This window comes from Macaca fascicularis, chromosome 4 (assembly GCF_037993035.2).
Source record: "Macaca fascicularis isolate 582-1 chromosome 4, T2T-MFA8v1.1".
NCBI classification, from domain to species: domain Eukaryota; kingdom Metazoa; phylum Chordata; class Mammalia; order Primates; family Cercopithecidae; genus Macaca; species Macaca fascicularis.
In genome coordinates, this window is record NC_088378.1 from 151,803,401 (window position 1) to 151,820,218 (window position 16,818).

General features: G+C 37.7%; 1 protein-coding gene across 4 annotated transcripts in view; it reads right to left on the minus strand.

Annotated features, from left to right (window-relative positions):
* CDKAL1 (CDKAL1 threonylcarbamoyladenosine tRNA methylthiotransferase) overlaps positions 1 to 16,818 on the minus strand; it is a 713,545-nt gene that overhangs the window by 94,511 nt on the left and 602,216 nt on the right. The window lies entirely within an intron of this gene.

Genomic DNA, 16,818 nt, shown 5'->3' on the forward strand with positions numbered 1-16,818 from the left:
ACACACACACACACACACACGTTGGTGATTATGGCTGAGTCACTGAATTTATTTGGAAGAACCATCTTCTTTTGCATGACAGAATACAGATGGCCATAAACTATTTACCCAGACATTTTGGGGTTGAGGGATGCAATCATCATTTGAAACAAAAATACAACTCTAGGAATACATATGAAAGTGAATTACATTGTTAATGTGGAAGGGAAAAGGGGGAAGATGAATAAAACAGCAAGAATACAGCTGAAAAGAGACTAAAAGGAACAAGGGGAAACTGTCTTTGAGCACAAGGCATATGTGTATGCTACACAGAGAGTTGGTTTAGAAATGTTTATAAACAATGGATGTTTGTGGAATGGAAAATTGAATAGCTGTGATATTAAGGCTTTTCACTCCTGGGAAAAATATGGACACCGTGGCTTGTAAGTTATTTGATTCTGACAAGCATCTTCCTACCTCCTCTAACATTTGGTTATATTAACTATATTAGAGGCTTTTCCTTTTATTAGTCTGTGTTTCTGCCATCTGAAAACAATGAGCTTAAACAGCTATCATGCTGTCATTTTACCCTGTGAATAGGCTCTTTAATAAAGAAACCTAATGAAATGATTGTTTTAAAAAAGAAAAAAATTTCCATTCTATACGTGTTTTATTTCTTAAAACATCCCTAAATTATAAAGATTCTCTGAAACGATAAAATATCTCACATATTCAGAGGATGACTTTAGCCTATTGTTTCAGGGCTTTTTCATGCCTTAACTCCTTTTAAAAACCATAACAGGCTGTGAAAAAGAAAACAAATTAAGGAGAATAGTTCCTTCCTTTATATGATAAATCTGCATTTGGCTGTGACGGTCAAGTACAAACTGTAAATAACTGAAATAACTCACAACTAGGAATATACAGGTTAATCAACTACGATTAAAAATAAATAGGTTTTTCACCAAGAACAGTATCTTTAACTCGAAATTAAATAATTGCAGCATACTAGGTAAACTATAAAATAAGGAATTTCTAAAAGCAGAGAATGATGTTCTTTCTCCATTGTGAATCTGATGAGTCTTGGTGACCTTTTGTTCACATTAATGCTGACAAACTCTGCATAATGCATGACCATCCCAACCCCCTTCTCCTCCCAATAGTTACTGCTTTGATTCTAATCTGTATTCAAGGGTATGGGGTGGGACACTTTAGTAAGGGGTGGGGGTGAGGGGATGGCAATGGTAGACATTGGTCAGGGCTGTCAGTAATCTTGGAGGCCTTTGGGAAGAGCAGAGGGCAATAATTATTGCAGTATAGGAGAGACAGCTAGGAAGTAATTCCTCCGTGTTACCTTTATGATTTGAGAAGGCATCCAAAGAAATGACACATACGAGTTCAGTGCTATGAAGGAAAAAGCACTGGACAGTTATTTGGATGGGTATCCACTTGGTTTTCTTGGTTACAATTTAAGGCAAATATGAAACTCAAAAAGGTACCTTGGGACCATCGTGTTCTTGGGAAGTTGACACAAGAACCACAACAGTTTAGAGAAACCTCTAAATATTGATCTTAGAAAAAAAGAAGTACACATTTTTAGTTCTTAGGGGAAAGAGCAATAGATTTATTTGAATGAAATAATTAATGAGTCATGGTCCCCACAACCACTTTCAAGCATGAATCTAGCAGTGAATAATTTGTGCTTTCAAAGTTTCGAATGACCTTCAGTTAAACTTTTATTACAAGGTTCCTTTAAAACACATTTATGCTTTGCTGTTAACACTACTACTAATAATACAGTAATTACTACTAGTGGTAGTAATGGCATTACATATGAATCTTAGAATTAAAATTAGCTGTTCATCTCCATCCTCCCCACCAGCCTGAGAGTGTGTCAACACATGGGACCACACAGAATCTTATTGTTTGTATTTTCAATGTCTTGCATATAGTGACAATAAGTGAATGTTTTAAAAAACTATATATAAAGACTATTGAGTCCTATTACAAACACATTGCTTACATGCATATAAATCCTGTGCTATGACACTAGGTACAAGCATACAGAGGACACCTAACTTCACTTAAAGTCTAAGTAAACAGAAAACATGGCCTATAGTGATTTCCCTGAGTTGGAGAACTATACATAATCTGGTTGTCCTTCGGACAAGCTGGTAATATGAAGAAGAGGCACAATGTAAACACTGATATATTCATGATAATGCAAAAACATTAAGATTCATTAAAATGTTACAAATAAGAAAATTCCTTGTGTTTTGGTATTTATATACTTGTAAGAGGTTTATTTGGCATTCTGGGAGTTTATTACATTTCGAATCAAAGTCTACTGACGACTCGGGGAGGGAGAGGAAAGCTGTCAGGTTCTCTAACTTATCCATCTGTTCATGCCCCCCTCCTGGACGGCACCCGTTCTCCAATGGAGGAGCGGAGGACTGGCCTCTTGAAAGCTGTCTTTCTGGCACAGCCTTCCTGAGCGAATGAAATGGTTTGGTTTAAAATACCTTCCCTTTCAGTCCTGTCCCAGCTTCCGGATGAAAGCCCTTAATTTTAAAGAAGCACAGTTCAATAGTTTCTATGTTGCTGGAAGAAGAAAATTAAATTATGCTGTAATTATGTAGTGAACTAGCATATGGTCCCTTACAGGGGAAAAGCAGTTTTTAACCTCTCCTGTAAACTCTAGAGGGAACTTACAGAAGAGAAATTCAGGCACCAGGAAACACATGTATTCATCATTTTATTGGTTCTTAAAATTTACTGTGACATGGGAGGAGAATGTATCATCGTGCATACTCTCATGAATGCAGCAGATGAAATCCAGGAAAGTTTAATCAATAAAAATGACAGTACATATATTTTTATAGTACTTAAAAGTTTATAACACATGCATTATCTCATGTGGCCCTCACAAACAACTAAAACTAAGGGCAGGGATGATCTTCCATTTCAAGATAAGAAACCAGGCTTGAGGTTATTAAACATTATTTTTTTTAAGACAAAAAGCTCACTCAGCTATTATATCTTAAAATGAGGGTTAATCTGGAAATAGGCCAGTCAGTATAAACCTGTTTTTAAGATCATTTAGCTAGTTTGGAGGCAAAGTCAAGACACAAACTCTGCCTTCTCCGAGCAAAATTAGCACTCTTCGCAAATTCCTAGAACTACATCAGTAGCTCATGGTCATAGACTATTTATATATAACATTTCCTACTCTCTAGTTTGGTTTGTCAATGCAGTGTTCTTAGGGGTGGGCCTATTTTTAAAAAGCACTTAATAGAAGAAGTTAAGCAGTAACAGGATCTAAACTATTGGAAAAAACAGTTAAAAGTAGTTTTAAAATAAGAGAGGGGGGAGCTGGACATTGAAGTCCTAATTTTCTGAAATTATTTTTTCCAGCTTTCTACATGGTGTTACCTTAGTATTTGAAACTCTTAAGATGTCATTTTGGATCCCTGCATTACATTTTATACAATTTCTGTTGGTATTGCTCATAGAGCTTATGTGACTAAACCTCACTGCAATCACCTTTTAAGCAGAAGCTGTAGTTTACTTATTTCTCAACAAAAACTATGACGATTTGCCTTGTTTCCCATGCATTATTCGATGATTGATTACTGTTACAGCATGGATTGTGTTTTGTATTCTGCAGCAGGCGAGCATTAATCTTCACTTATTCTGCAATAGTATAATTCATTAAAACACATGCTTTGAATTTGGGGCACATACAAGAAGATGTAACCACATAGGAATACAGTGTTGTTATGACAAAACATAATTAATAAAACATAAAATGTGTTTTATGAAGTTATGGTTTTAATTTGCTATCTCAAGAAATATGCTCCAGCAATTTTGTACAAGGTAACTTCCCAGGAGAATTTAAATCCCCTTCCCCTCCCTTCTCTAGGTACTGAAAGGATTATGATTAATGCACACTAAATCTCTCTTAAATGGAAAAGGTCCTAGCAAATTTCTAAAACGGAATTTGAGCTACCGATAAGTATGATAGTCCTAAATCTGGAGCAAACTTTCTTTGACTTCTGAATTCCTATCTGGCCTCTGCTGGCCCCTCTTTTTTTCTTGACATTATCACACAGCAGGGGACAGAGTGGGCCCAGCCAGAGGCAGCACAAAAGAGCACGGCCACATACGCCCCCATGACCCCGGCAAATGGATGACCTACATTTGATGCAAGCAGTTCACATGAGAAAAAATTAATCTGTATTGCAGCCTGCACTTAACCTGTATTTCAAGAGGCAATTAAAGATATATGTATATATAAAGTAAATACGAGCAAATAAGTATTTCAGACATACATCACTCTAAATTTATAGGAGACATCAGCAAAACTATATGTGTTCATGTAAATGTGCACATGGCCTTCTTTCTCTTAATTATTCAATCTTCATAAACAAATGTACTAGTGGGAGGTTAGTACAAGTAAAAACAGCATTAATGGGTCACATATTAATATTTATGTTTTACTATATAAAGACCTTGCATACATTATGACTGTTTTGCAAGCTGAATGAATAACTAATGCTACATTATGTATGGGTACATATTAAGCAGACATGTCTACACTTTCTTAGTTCAGGATATGATTAATGCAGCCTATCAGAAGCCAGATGGTGCAGAACCAGAACCATCAATCAAAATGAAAAGACCACTGCGTGCTATCCACAATGAGGTTCTCACAAATGGAGATTCTGTTCACAGACCCTAACTGGTAATAGGCAGAAAACGCCAAGAACATAGCTACACTGTCCCACTGGGATAAAAAAACCGTAGCTCAGGCTTGGCTAGATCAAAAATCTGGTGTAGGAATATGCATGGAGTCCTGAGCACCAGGGCTGGGAAAGCCCGAACAAACCAACAGCCTGTCCCTAAGATTAGAAAAAAGAAGAAGCTTTTTAATTACTTTAATAATGTTTGTACTGATGACAGTATCTGTCAAACAGTACCCATTTCCCATTTGATTTAGGATGGGACAGTGCCACATAGTAACAAAGCAGCTGCCACTGTCTGCCTGACACGTGAATTGGCATCTTGTTTCTTTTGCACAGGCTTTATTATAAATAACCCCAAATGCTTTAGTGCTACTTTGCAGCCTTTCTCCAAGGATCTATGGAAAACAATTTTAGTCTCTGTTATGTTTAATACTAATGACTATTTTTGGGGGCAGTTGTAGGGAGAAAGGCTGCCGAAAGATGTTTCCTGTTCCTTTAATAGCTTTACATAAAAATAACTACAGAAACACAAGGTGCTTTGTCTTTGTAAATGGATCATGTGTGCTTAAAAACTGTTAAATAATCCCCATGCTCTGTAGAACCTCTGAAAAAAAAAATTAAAACAAATATATAGGTTCGACTTCCTAACAGCTACTAAATACCATCTCAGAATTCCAGTTTTGTGGAGTTTTGTGGGGGGTAGACAGATGTGCAAGCAAGGAGAAATTACCAGGAAATATAATTTCTTCCAGAAGAGTAACGCAGCAAAATCATGAGATACACAAATAATACATTGAAAAACACAAATAAAAAAGGATAATGAAGTGAAATTATTTGGAAAACTTAAATGTGTTATCTAAAGATATTTCTGCTTTAAGATAAAAATGTTATTATCACCCTCATAACTTGGCATGTGAGATAATCTGGAAAGAGAACAGCTTACTTTTACTTTTGTATAAGCAATAATAATAAAAAGGAATGACTATATATTAGCATAAATAAGACCTTAAGTAAAATGGCTGAGCTTAAGAGATTTTTAAAATTTCAGCATCTCCTTCCATCTTCATTAATATGTAGTTCCAAAATAGGGCTGACTTCCTAACTTATACAAAATTGTTACTATTTTTTCCTCCTAATAAGGAGTGTTTTCCACACTGTTATAAATTCTGCGTAAATCACATTTATCAGCTGGGTATTAATCTACTGCACGTGTACACTGTGATTTACTTATATAATTAATTTCCTTAATGATGGATATTTAAGTTTTTTCTTCTATTATTGATAATAATGCAGTGAACATTTTTGTGCAAAGAGATCTTTCTGTCTTTGAGATTATTTCCTCAAAATACATTTCCAGAAGCTGATTTGCTGAGCTAAATGACATGAACTGTTAGCCTCTTTCTAAAATTCACACGCTTATCCAGCTCTCAGTATTCTCCATTCAAACATTTTAGTCAATTTATAGGTGAAAATAACACTTTATTGAAATTTAAATTTGTATTGCTTTAATTACCAGATAGGTTACAATTTTTTTCTGTGGTTAAACAATGATGTTTTCATTTTAAAGTCTTATTGATGCCTTAGAAAATATTTCTTATCTATTCATTTAAATAATCACAAAGTAGGTTCTTTGGAATACTAAATTTGTGTGATTACTTGAAAGAAATAAACTATATTCCTTTAAAAAATATTTTTAAAATGGAAACATTTCACTAATGCAGAGGTCTCCCCTGAAACTACTTCAAATCAATGAAAACTTAACATAATTAACTGAACGCTCTGAACTGATCAATAACATTTTAGAGTAGCCATCTAGCTTTATGGTTCTTCCCAGTGTTAGGAATGTTAAATGACAGCTGTCTTCTCAGTAATCCTCTCTCATGAAATGTATCTCTGTTTCACTGCTAGCAAAACTTGGATAATAGGCAGTTTGCATCAAATTGCTTTTAACTTGTTTATGGTGACTTTTCTGTTATATACATAACAATACAGACCACACCAAAGTAATGAAGACACATGATATAAAAGTAGTTGTCATTACACTATGTAGGGGATGATCGCCAAAATGGCCTAACAAGAAAACTGAAATTAAACTGATAGAGAACTACGTATCTTTTTAGAACTAGATGTAATGGAGACAAACACCCTAAAAGGCAGTACCTATCATAAACCGGGATTTCTAAAATTCAGTGTTTATATTTAAACCAGAAGACATGGTTAAAAAATATATTTATATCTATATCTACAACTATATCTATCAGAGCCAACCAGATTTTGAACAATGCAGTCATCCAAATTTTCTCTGGCCCAGTCATAGCCTTTTTGAAAAAAAGTAGCACTTACTCCTTTTATGTCTTATTATGCAAATCATACTATATAAAAGGTAGACAATTCAGAAGTGCAGATATATACACAATATTGCCATTTACACTGAATCTGTTTTGTAATTATTTTTTGAACTTTGGTATATCATAAGCCCTGTCCTGGAAGCAGCTTTTGGGATCACTTTCCTTTTAATTGCATCCTGGGAGCTGGTGCAGAAAGAAAACTGGGGGATAAGAGGACTTACAGTATTGCTGACGAAAGAGGAAATCCAAATTCACCACTAGCTGGCAGGTCCTTTTAGTCCTGGCATTGGTAATTTCTGCCATACCCTCTTCTCACCACCTTGCTGCCTCAACCCTAGCCACTTTTTTCTTTGAGCGATGGCTGTGGAGAGGTCGGCCTTGGGACCAGGGTGGTGGCAGTTCTTTGAGACCGTGTCTACTGTGGCTTTCCACCAGTAGACAAGTAAAAAGGTCAAGCCAAAGAAGCTGTCTTTTATACAAACTCAAGTAGGTCTACAGAACTCCAGGTGAGTAGTTGTGTGATATTGTACCACTATAACTTCCCCTGCCATCTGTATGGGGGTCTCCAATCAAAGCCAACTAACCTGGAAGTTCACATTTAGTTGAGCAAATCAGGGGTTTATAAAAATGTTAGGTCCAGGCCGGGCTCGGTGGCTCACGCCTGTAATCCCAGCACTTTGGGAGACCAAGGCAAGTGGATCACCTGAGGTCAGGAGTTCGAGACCAGCCTGGCCAACATGGTGAAACCCCGTCCCTACTAAAAGTAGAAAAATTAGCTGGGCGTGGTGGCGGGTGCCTATTATCCCAGCTACTCGGGAGGCTGAAGCAGGAGAATCGCTCGAACCCAGGAGGCAGAGGTTGCAGTGAACTGAGATTGCGCCATTGCATTCTAGCCTGGGCAACACGAGCAAAACTACATCTCAAAAAAAAAAAAAAAAAAAAAAAGAAAAAAGTTAGTTCCAACTTGCTAAAAGATAGAGTGTACTAGAGTTCTGAATCACAGAATACTTGGAAAAAAAGGGTGTTCTTGTCCTGTGAAATGCAAATATTAAAAGTCAACAATAGCTAGAAACAAAAACAAATAATGACCAAAAAAACCCCCAAAACGAACAACAACAAAAAACAAACACCCTGTGGTGAGGTGAAAGACGTATCAGACTAGGAGTAAGCAAATATAATTTCAAGGTTTCATTTTATTATTAACTAGCCAATTGCATGTGGGCCTTCGTTTTCATACCTAAATTAAAAAGAAAATAAAAAAAAAGGGGGGGGGGACTGTATTAAGCTGACCCTTACAAATTCCTAACTCCTTTCAGTGCTAACATTTAATAATTCCAAATATTCTGTTACTTGGATTATTTAAGGGACCAACTTAAAAAGCTATCTACCATCAAGATATTAGTATGTGAAATACTCTAGGTATTCTTATTTTGCATTATATCTAGAGTTAGTACAATTACTCCGTTTCTTTCTTTCTTTCTTTCTTTTTTTTTTTTTTGGTAAACTGGAGTCAGAATGTATAGTCTCCTATAAGACAATAGTGTTTATATAAGTGGATGGCTGGAACACATCAACTTGCCTACAACATGTTATTGAGTCTACACACATCGAAGCAGAATTCTAAGGTGCAGGAACTGTTGGGAAACTGTAAGTTATGAGGTCTATCCTGGATTCACATATGTCAGTTAGCTTTTTGAGCCTTCTTACCATAGGCTCTTTTTCTACTCACAGTAGGTTGGAGACTTTCAGTTCTAGTCCAAAATGGACTTGTTTTAAAAAATAACAGAAAATTTTAATTGGCTCATAGAGAGAACCAGAACAATATTTTCATTTTTCTCCTTTAGATTTCCAGCTGGTTAGGTTTCTTTTTATCTAGTTGAAGGACCATATTTTTCAGTATTCAATCACATGCTTTCTTTAATCACAATAAAATTATCTCACTGCTAATATTTTTTTTCAGATATCTAGTTACAGTAATAAATATTTATGGATAGAATTTATAATTCTTATTTAACAACCAACATTTATTAAGTACTTAGTGCATTCAGAGCACTGTGCCAATCTCTTCAACTACATTCTCTTGTTTAATCCTTATAATAACCCCATTGGGGAGGTACTATTTTTTTTTATTCCCATTTTAGAGACAAAAAGGCTGAGCCTCAGAGAAGCTAAATAAATTACCAGTGTTGTACAGTGAATGAACGGCAGATTCAAACCCAGGATAGACTGCACCTCCATTGAAAACTGTCCAAAATAGTTTCAAATCTTATTGGGTCCTTTAAGTTTTATGGTACAATGGTCCATTATGCTGTTCAACACCCCTTAACAGAAAGATTGATGGAATATATTCTATTTAGAGATTTGCCCTAAGCAAAGTTGTCATTCCTCTTGAATGATATACTTTCTGCTATTACAAAATGAGAGCTGTGCATTTAGCTGTGTTTGTCTTTTTGCCTTTGCTTCCCAGAAGCCCGAGCTTTTATTCTTAATTGTGGCAGTGACTCGGATTTTGTGAGTGAACAGCACACCTCTTCTTATTTTATCCTAAAATATCTTGTTACATATTTCTAATATAGGCCACTCTGAGGCTTCTTTAGCCAAAATAAAACGTGAAAACAAAAGAGGTTTTAAGTAATAAAGGCAGTGTGCTAGTAAAATAGAATTATATTTAAACTACGACGATATTTTCTTTGGCCAGGTAAAGTCAATCCAATGAGGTAGGAAAATTGAATATAACAATTAACTCTGACTTTTCATTACAGATGCTTCTCAACTTGTGATGTGGTTACATCCTGACAAACCCATTCATAAGCTGAAAATATTTTAAGTCGAAAATGCATTTAATATACCTAACCTACTGAACACTGTAGTCTAGCCTAGCCTACCTTAAACATGCTCAGAACACTTTTGTTAGCCCAGTTGGGCAAAACCATCTAACACAAAGCCTATACTACAGTAAAGTGTTAAATATCTCATGTAATTTATTGAATTTATACTGAAGGTAAAAACAGAATGGTCATATTAACACTCCAAATACAGTTTCCACTGAACATGTATTGCTTTCCCACAATCGTAAAGTCAAAAGAAAGCTTGTAAGTTGGACCATTGTAAGTCAGGGACCATCTGTTTATGCTTTAACACATTATCTCATTTGATACTCACAAACTTTGAGATGTATTAGTTACATCTGCATCTAGCAGAAAACAAAACCAGTGATCAAAGAAAACAAATAACTTATTCGGGGTCATCCAGGTAGTTAAATGGCAAAGCATCAATTTGAAGTCAGTCTTCAGACTCTACTGTACCATTCTAATATTTAGTAAAGTAAGTTTTAATATTTGCAAAAAAGCTTAAATTCATAAATTCAATGACACAAGTTCTTTCCTCCCTCCCTCCCTCCCTTCCTTTTTTTCCTGAGATGGATTGTTACTCTATCGCTGAGGCTGGAGTACAGTGGTGCAATCTAGGCTCACTGCAACCTCCACCTTCTGGGTTCAAGCAATTCTCCTGTCTCAGCCTCCCAAGTAGCTGAGATTACAGGCACCCACCACCAAACCCAGCTAATTTTTGTATTTTTAGTAGAGACAGGGTTTCAACACGTTGGCCAGGCTGGTCTTGAACTCCTGACCTCAAATGATCTGCTGACCTCGGCCTCCCAATTTGGGATTACAGGCGTGAGCCACTGTGCCTGGCCTTCTTACATTGTTTATAAAAATAAAACATATTATACCTTTTTCTGGCATTCACTTAACTAGAAATTCAACATAGTCCAACATGGTTCAATCAAACAATTCTTCTATATCGACATGTATGACATTTTGAATTAAATATGTACTACTCAAATGTTGATGGAACACTTTTTGACAGATAATATTTTTGACAGATAAAATACAGTGAATATTTGCTATTTGCCCTTGCTATATTCATTCTTTACTCCTAGGGGAATTCGCCACTGCTTCATCCTTCACATCTCAGTCAATGCTTGGGTTAGTTGCACCCTTAGCTCCTGGGGTAAAAATCTTGATTGGCTTAAGTCAATCAACACATTAACATCCTGGCCCAATTCTGAGAAATGTACATAATCCAAATCGACCAGGTTTGATGAAACTTTGGTTGGCTATTCCAGGAAAGATGCCATCTCTCTTCTTCATATTTGAAAGTACGAAGAGTGTGGTGTGGAGCTGGAGCAGCCACTTTGCTACCTATAAGGAGGTTAGCCTGAAAATAGTCAATATATCAAAGACTGCCAAGAAAGGGCTGCTGGTGATACCATTTGAGTCCTGAATCAAGCCTTGCTTAATGCAAAAACTACCTTGACAGTTCAATTAAGGAAGCCAATAAATTATAAATATAAATGATCTCTTTGTTGAAACCAGCATGAGTTGGGTTCTTCATAACATAGTCCTAAATAAAATATCTAATAAGCTACTTAATATCCTTAGGGAAGTGTCAGGTGATCAGATTAAGCAAAATATAGGTAAAACTAGAAATTCAAAATGGCAAGCTCATGTCTGCGATTTGATCAGTACAAATAGAAACTGATTCATGAGGGGCAGGAGCTGCAGTACAAGCCAAGGAAAGGGAAGAGGACTTAGGCAAGTGGTGAAGTTTACAGAGGAGCCAGAAGCGGGAAAATGAGCTGACTGCAGATGCATAAAAGGAGCAAGGTTGAGTGCTCAGCTGAGATGGGAATGGGTAATGATAACAAAGCCAATGAGCATAACTTATTCTGCAGAACATTTGGAAGCAACACAACACACACATTGTGTATGTGTGTAGGACCCAAGCATAGTATATCTTAAAGCACCCCCGCTGATTCTAATGTGCCATCAAGTTTGAGGATCTCTGGAATGGAGGGGGAATTGCTCCATTATAAAGAGCTTTACTCTCTTTATATAACTAACGAGGAAAGAACAGACTGCTAGTAAATCATTCCCCTTAATTTCACTTAAATGTAACATAATTAGGAATAGAAAGATTGATTTTAAATATGAAATATGGAAATACTGTGGAAACACTGCTGTCCACACATGCTTTTTAATTTCCTGTGTGTATGAGAAACTCTGACCTTGGAAAACATCATGCTCTTTCTCTAAATGAACTTTTATTGAACATCTGTTATGTGTCAGCCACTGTACTAGTCCTCCAGAGCTGCATATAGACTTTAGTTAACACAAGCCCTGCCCTCAAAAACTTCAGTTATCTAGGGGAGACACACAATGAGGTCGGGGAAGCACAGAGATTGTGGGAGCACATGAAAGGGACACCTAACTCCCCAAAGCAGCTGAGAGTAGAGGAAGACAGGAGAGCTCCTAGAAGGAAGCACCAGCTCTGATTTCTAATGGTGTATTAGTCTATTCTTACACTGCAATAAAGAACTGCCTGAGGCTGGGCAATTTATAAAGGAAAGAGGGTTTTTTTTGGTTTGTTTTTTGTGTTTTTTTTTTTGAGATGGAGTTTCGCTCTTGTTGCCCAGCCTGGAGTGCAATGGTGCAATCTTGGCTCACTGCAACCTCTGCCCCCCGGGTTCAAGTGATTCTCCTGCCTCAGCCTCCCGAGTAGCTGGGATTACAGGCAAGCACCACCATGCCTGGATAATTTTGTATTATTAGTAGAGACAGGGTTTCTCCATGTTGGTCAGGCTGGTCTCGAACTCCCAACCTCAGGGGATCTGCCTGCCTCGGCCTCCCAAAGTGCTGGGATTACAGACGTGAGCCACTGCGCCTGGCCAAGGAAATAAGTTTAATTGACTCACAGTTCCTCATGGCTGGGGAGGCCTCAGGGAACTTACAATCATGGCAGAAGACAAAGGGGAAGAAGCAAGAAGAAGCAAGGCACCTTCTTCACATGCCGCTAGGAAGGAGAATGAATGCAGGAGGAACTACCAAACACTTATAAAACCATCAGATCTCATGAGAACCCACTATCATGAGAACAGGATGGGGGAAATTGCCCCCATGATTCAATCACCTCCACCTGGCTTCTCCCTTGACACGTGGGGATTATTGGATTACAATTCAAGATGGGATTTTGGATGGGGACACAGCCAAACTATATCATATTGGGAAAGATGAAACAGATGAATGAAGTAACAGTGGCTTCTAGAAACAAAAAACAACTTATGCATAGACACCGAAACCAGAGAGAGTGTAGCGTACTGGGGAAAGCATGGAAAATGAGCTAAAAGGTAAGGAGCTACTAGCCAGGAAGGGCCTTATGGATCATGCTGGGGCTGTATCCTGCAACTGACTGAGGGCTACAAAAGAATTTTACACAGGGGATCAACAGTCTGGATGGCATTTTATAAGTATCCCCATCAAAGCAGTGAGAGAATGGATTGGGTTTTGGGAGAAGTCAGTGAGAATGGAAATAGGAAAATCAGTTTGGGAGAGATGAGGAAATTCAGGAGAAAACTGCCACCAAGTGAACCTATAATTTATCTAGATTTGACCTCATTCTCTTTGTGGCCATTGCCATTGCCACAAAGAGAAAGAGGTCAAATCTAGATAAATTACAGGTGTAGATCTGGGAAAATGACAGCAATCAAAAGTAGTGGGTAAAGGGAGTGGGAAGAGTCTAGGATGACATTCTGGTTTTGGCTCAGTAGCTGGAGAGATGTAATACTCATCAAGGTAATAAATACAGTGATGAATTCAGTCCTGGATATAGTGGGGCTGGGGTACCATTCAAAAGCAAATGCCCCGAGTCTGTTGCATGTAATGTCTGGGATGCATCTGAGCAGCCACGGCCTACCAAGGAACAGACCACTATTGTGAATGGGCAGCAGCAACATCAGAGAGACACAAATGAAAAGAAATGTGAAGGAGGAAGCCAGAGAGGCCAGAAGAAACCCTGTTAGAGACATATGCTAACAAGCACTATTCCATTATCAACCTATTCCCTGAAAATTACAAAACACACGCACACACCTATGTTTAGATAAGTATTTTGCAATTCTTGAGTGAAGTTTTAAGTACATATCTATTACATATTCAAAATTTATCATGAATACTCGATTTGAAAATGATTATGGATTTAAAACCCATTTGGCTTTGTTTAAAATGAGAACATGTGCATGTTACAACTGAAGTGAGAACTAGTGAATGTTTAAAGCTACCAAGTACAAAAAGAGAAAGCTGAATCACTAATCAGTCCTAGAAAGGTATTCATAAGACGGGAAGTGTGGGAAGTGTTCGCAGCTACTGACCTTCGGGGCACTAATTTAGTGATAGCTGGGTAGCAATTTAAATCTGTTGTTCTAAGCCCTAGTGCAGACTGTGATAGTACAGGAGATAATAGGTTTGCCTCAAATTTTCAGAGCAAATTTTCAGGTTTGGACCTTATCTTTTTCAAGTAAGTGAAAGGTTAGTGACTGTAAAATCATATAAACACATCAAAAACAGGTCTGTGATAAAAGTGGACTTGTTATAACATGTGGGAGTGAACTTCACCCACGTGGAGATGCTCACGCAAGTACAGGTTCAGTTCCTGGACACAGGGCCTCAAAGCAGGACCAGGTTGTACTGTAAAAGACAGGCTGAGTTTTTTTTTTTTTTTTTTTTTTTTTTTTTTTTTTTTTTTTTTTGAGACGGAGTCTTGCTCCGTGCCCCAGGCTGGAGTGCAGTGGCGCGATCTCGGCTCACTGCAAGCTCCGCCCCGCCCGGGTTCACGCCATTCTCCTGCCTCAGCCTCCCAAGTAGCTGGGACTACAGGCGCCCGCCACCTCGCCCCGCTAATTTTCTTGTATTTTTAGTAGAGACGGGGTTTCACCGTGTTAGCCAGGATGGTCTCGATCTCCTGACCTCGTGATCCGCCCGTCTCGGCCTCCCAAAGTGCTGGGATTACAGGCTTGAGCCACCGCGCCCGGCCAGGCTGAGTTTTTAACAAGACTCTGACTCAAGCCCTATCAGCTAAACTTGAGGTACCAATATCCACACTTAATTTGGAGTACACTCAAAGCCCTTCAGAGTTTTCCGGTTTTATTTTTTTTTTTTACTGTTTTGGGATGGAGTTTCGCTCTGTTGCCCAGGCTGAAGTGCAGTGTTGCATTCTTGGCTCACTGTAAACTCCGCCTCCCAGGCTCAAGTGATCCTTCTATCTTAGCTTCCTGAGTAGCTGGGACTACAGGCGTGCACCACCACACCTGGCTAATTTTTCTATTTTTTGTAGAGATGGGGTTTTACCATGTTGGCCAAGCTGGTCTCCAACTGGCCTCAAGTGATCCACCTGCCTCAGCCTCTCAAAGTGCTGGGATTACAGGTATGCCAATGCTGTGCCCAGCCACCGTTCAGAGTTTTAAAGACATTTATAAGGTGGGGAAAATAATATTAGCCAGAAAACCTGGGCTATCTGTGGAGAATTAAGTCATCCCAGCTAGTCTTGAAACCAGCCAGAGTTCATATTTTATACAGCATGCACATCTATCTATATACACACACATATATATACACATACAAATATTCATAAAAACACATAATGTATTTCCTATCTCCTCTTTTTAAAGCAATTAAATACGGCCGGGAGAGGTGGCTCATGCCTGTAATCCTTTTAATTTTGAAGGGTCAAGGTGGGAGGATCACTCAAGGCCAGTAGTTGGAGACCAGCCTCAGCAACATACCAAGACCCTCCTCCTACCAAAAAACAAACAAACAAACAAAAAAACAAAAAAAAACCTAACTGGGGATGGTAGTGTGTGCCTATATCCCAGCTACTAGGAAGGCTGATGTGGGGGGACTGCTTAAACCCAGGAGTTCGAGGCTGCAGTGAGCTATATCATTGTGGCACTGTACTCTAGCCTGGACAACAGTGTATGATCTTCTCTCTAAATGAATAAATAAATAAAATACAGAAACAAATCAGTATTACATCCTACATTATCAAAGGTCGAAAACAGAGAGATTTATGCAATATGGAAATATTCAGCTATCTACGACCAAACTAACCAAAGTCTATAAAACCAAGTAGTCTAATGTGAGAAAAGTCTGAAATTCAAAGAGAAAAGCAAAAAGGATATAGACTCTATGAAGTAATAAAGACTTTCTTAAAGCCCATACTCTTATAGTTGAGATAAAGGAAAAAACTCCTATGAGCTCATATTCCATTAAAAAACAAAATAAAATGTGGTACTTCAAAAAGAAGGCTTTATTTCTTTATACTTTCTGTAGTGGAAATATATACTGAATAACAATAGTCCAAGACCACATGATTTGTACAGACAGTGCAATATATTTTAAAAATGCAAATTCTAAAATGCAGGACTTCCACAAATCTTGCCAAATTCTTATTAGGATCCTGTACGGATTATGTAAAAACATTTTGACTCTTGTTTGGATAAAATATCAACAATATTCTGAAGAACTCTTTCAATTCAAAGTTTTTGGTTTTATTAATAAAATGGTTTTTGGTTTTTAAATGTTTACACTGAGCTCCACAGGGCTTAGTTATTTTTAAAATGAAATCAGGTGGTTTGTGATAAGGTCTAGAGGTTTTGCTGTGTATGGGGGACAGGGTGGCAGAGGTAAAGACCACATAACCCCAAAGCCCACGACCACTGCAGCTGTTAGGAAGAATGAAGATCTGTACACACACTCTGCTGAAGTTTTAGAAGAGGAAACATATTAATTCTTTCAATCAACAGATATTTACAGAGCACCTCCCACATGTCAAGAACTGCTTTGGCGTTGGAGAAAAAAACAACATTGAACAAAATAGACAAAATTCCTACTTACATTCTAATAACTATAATT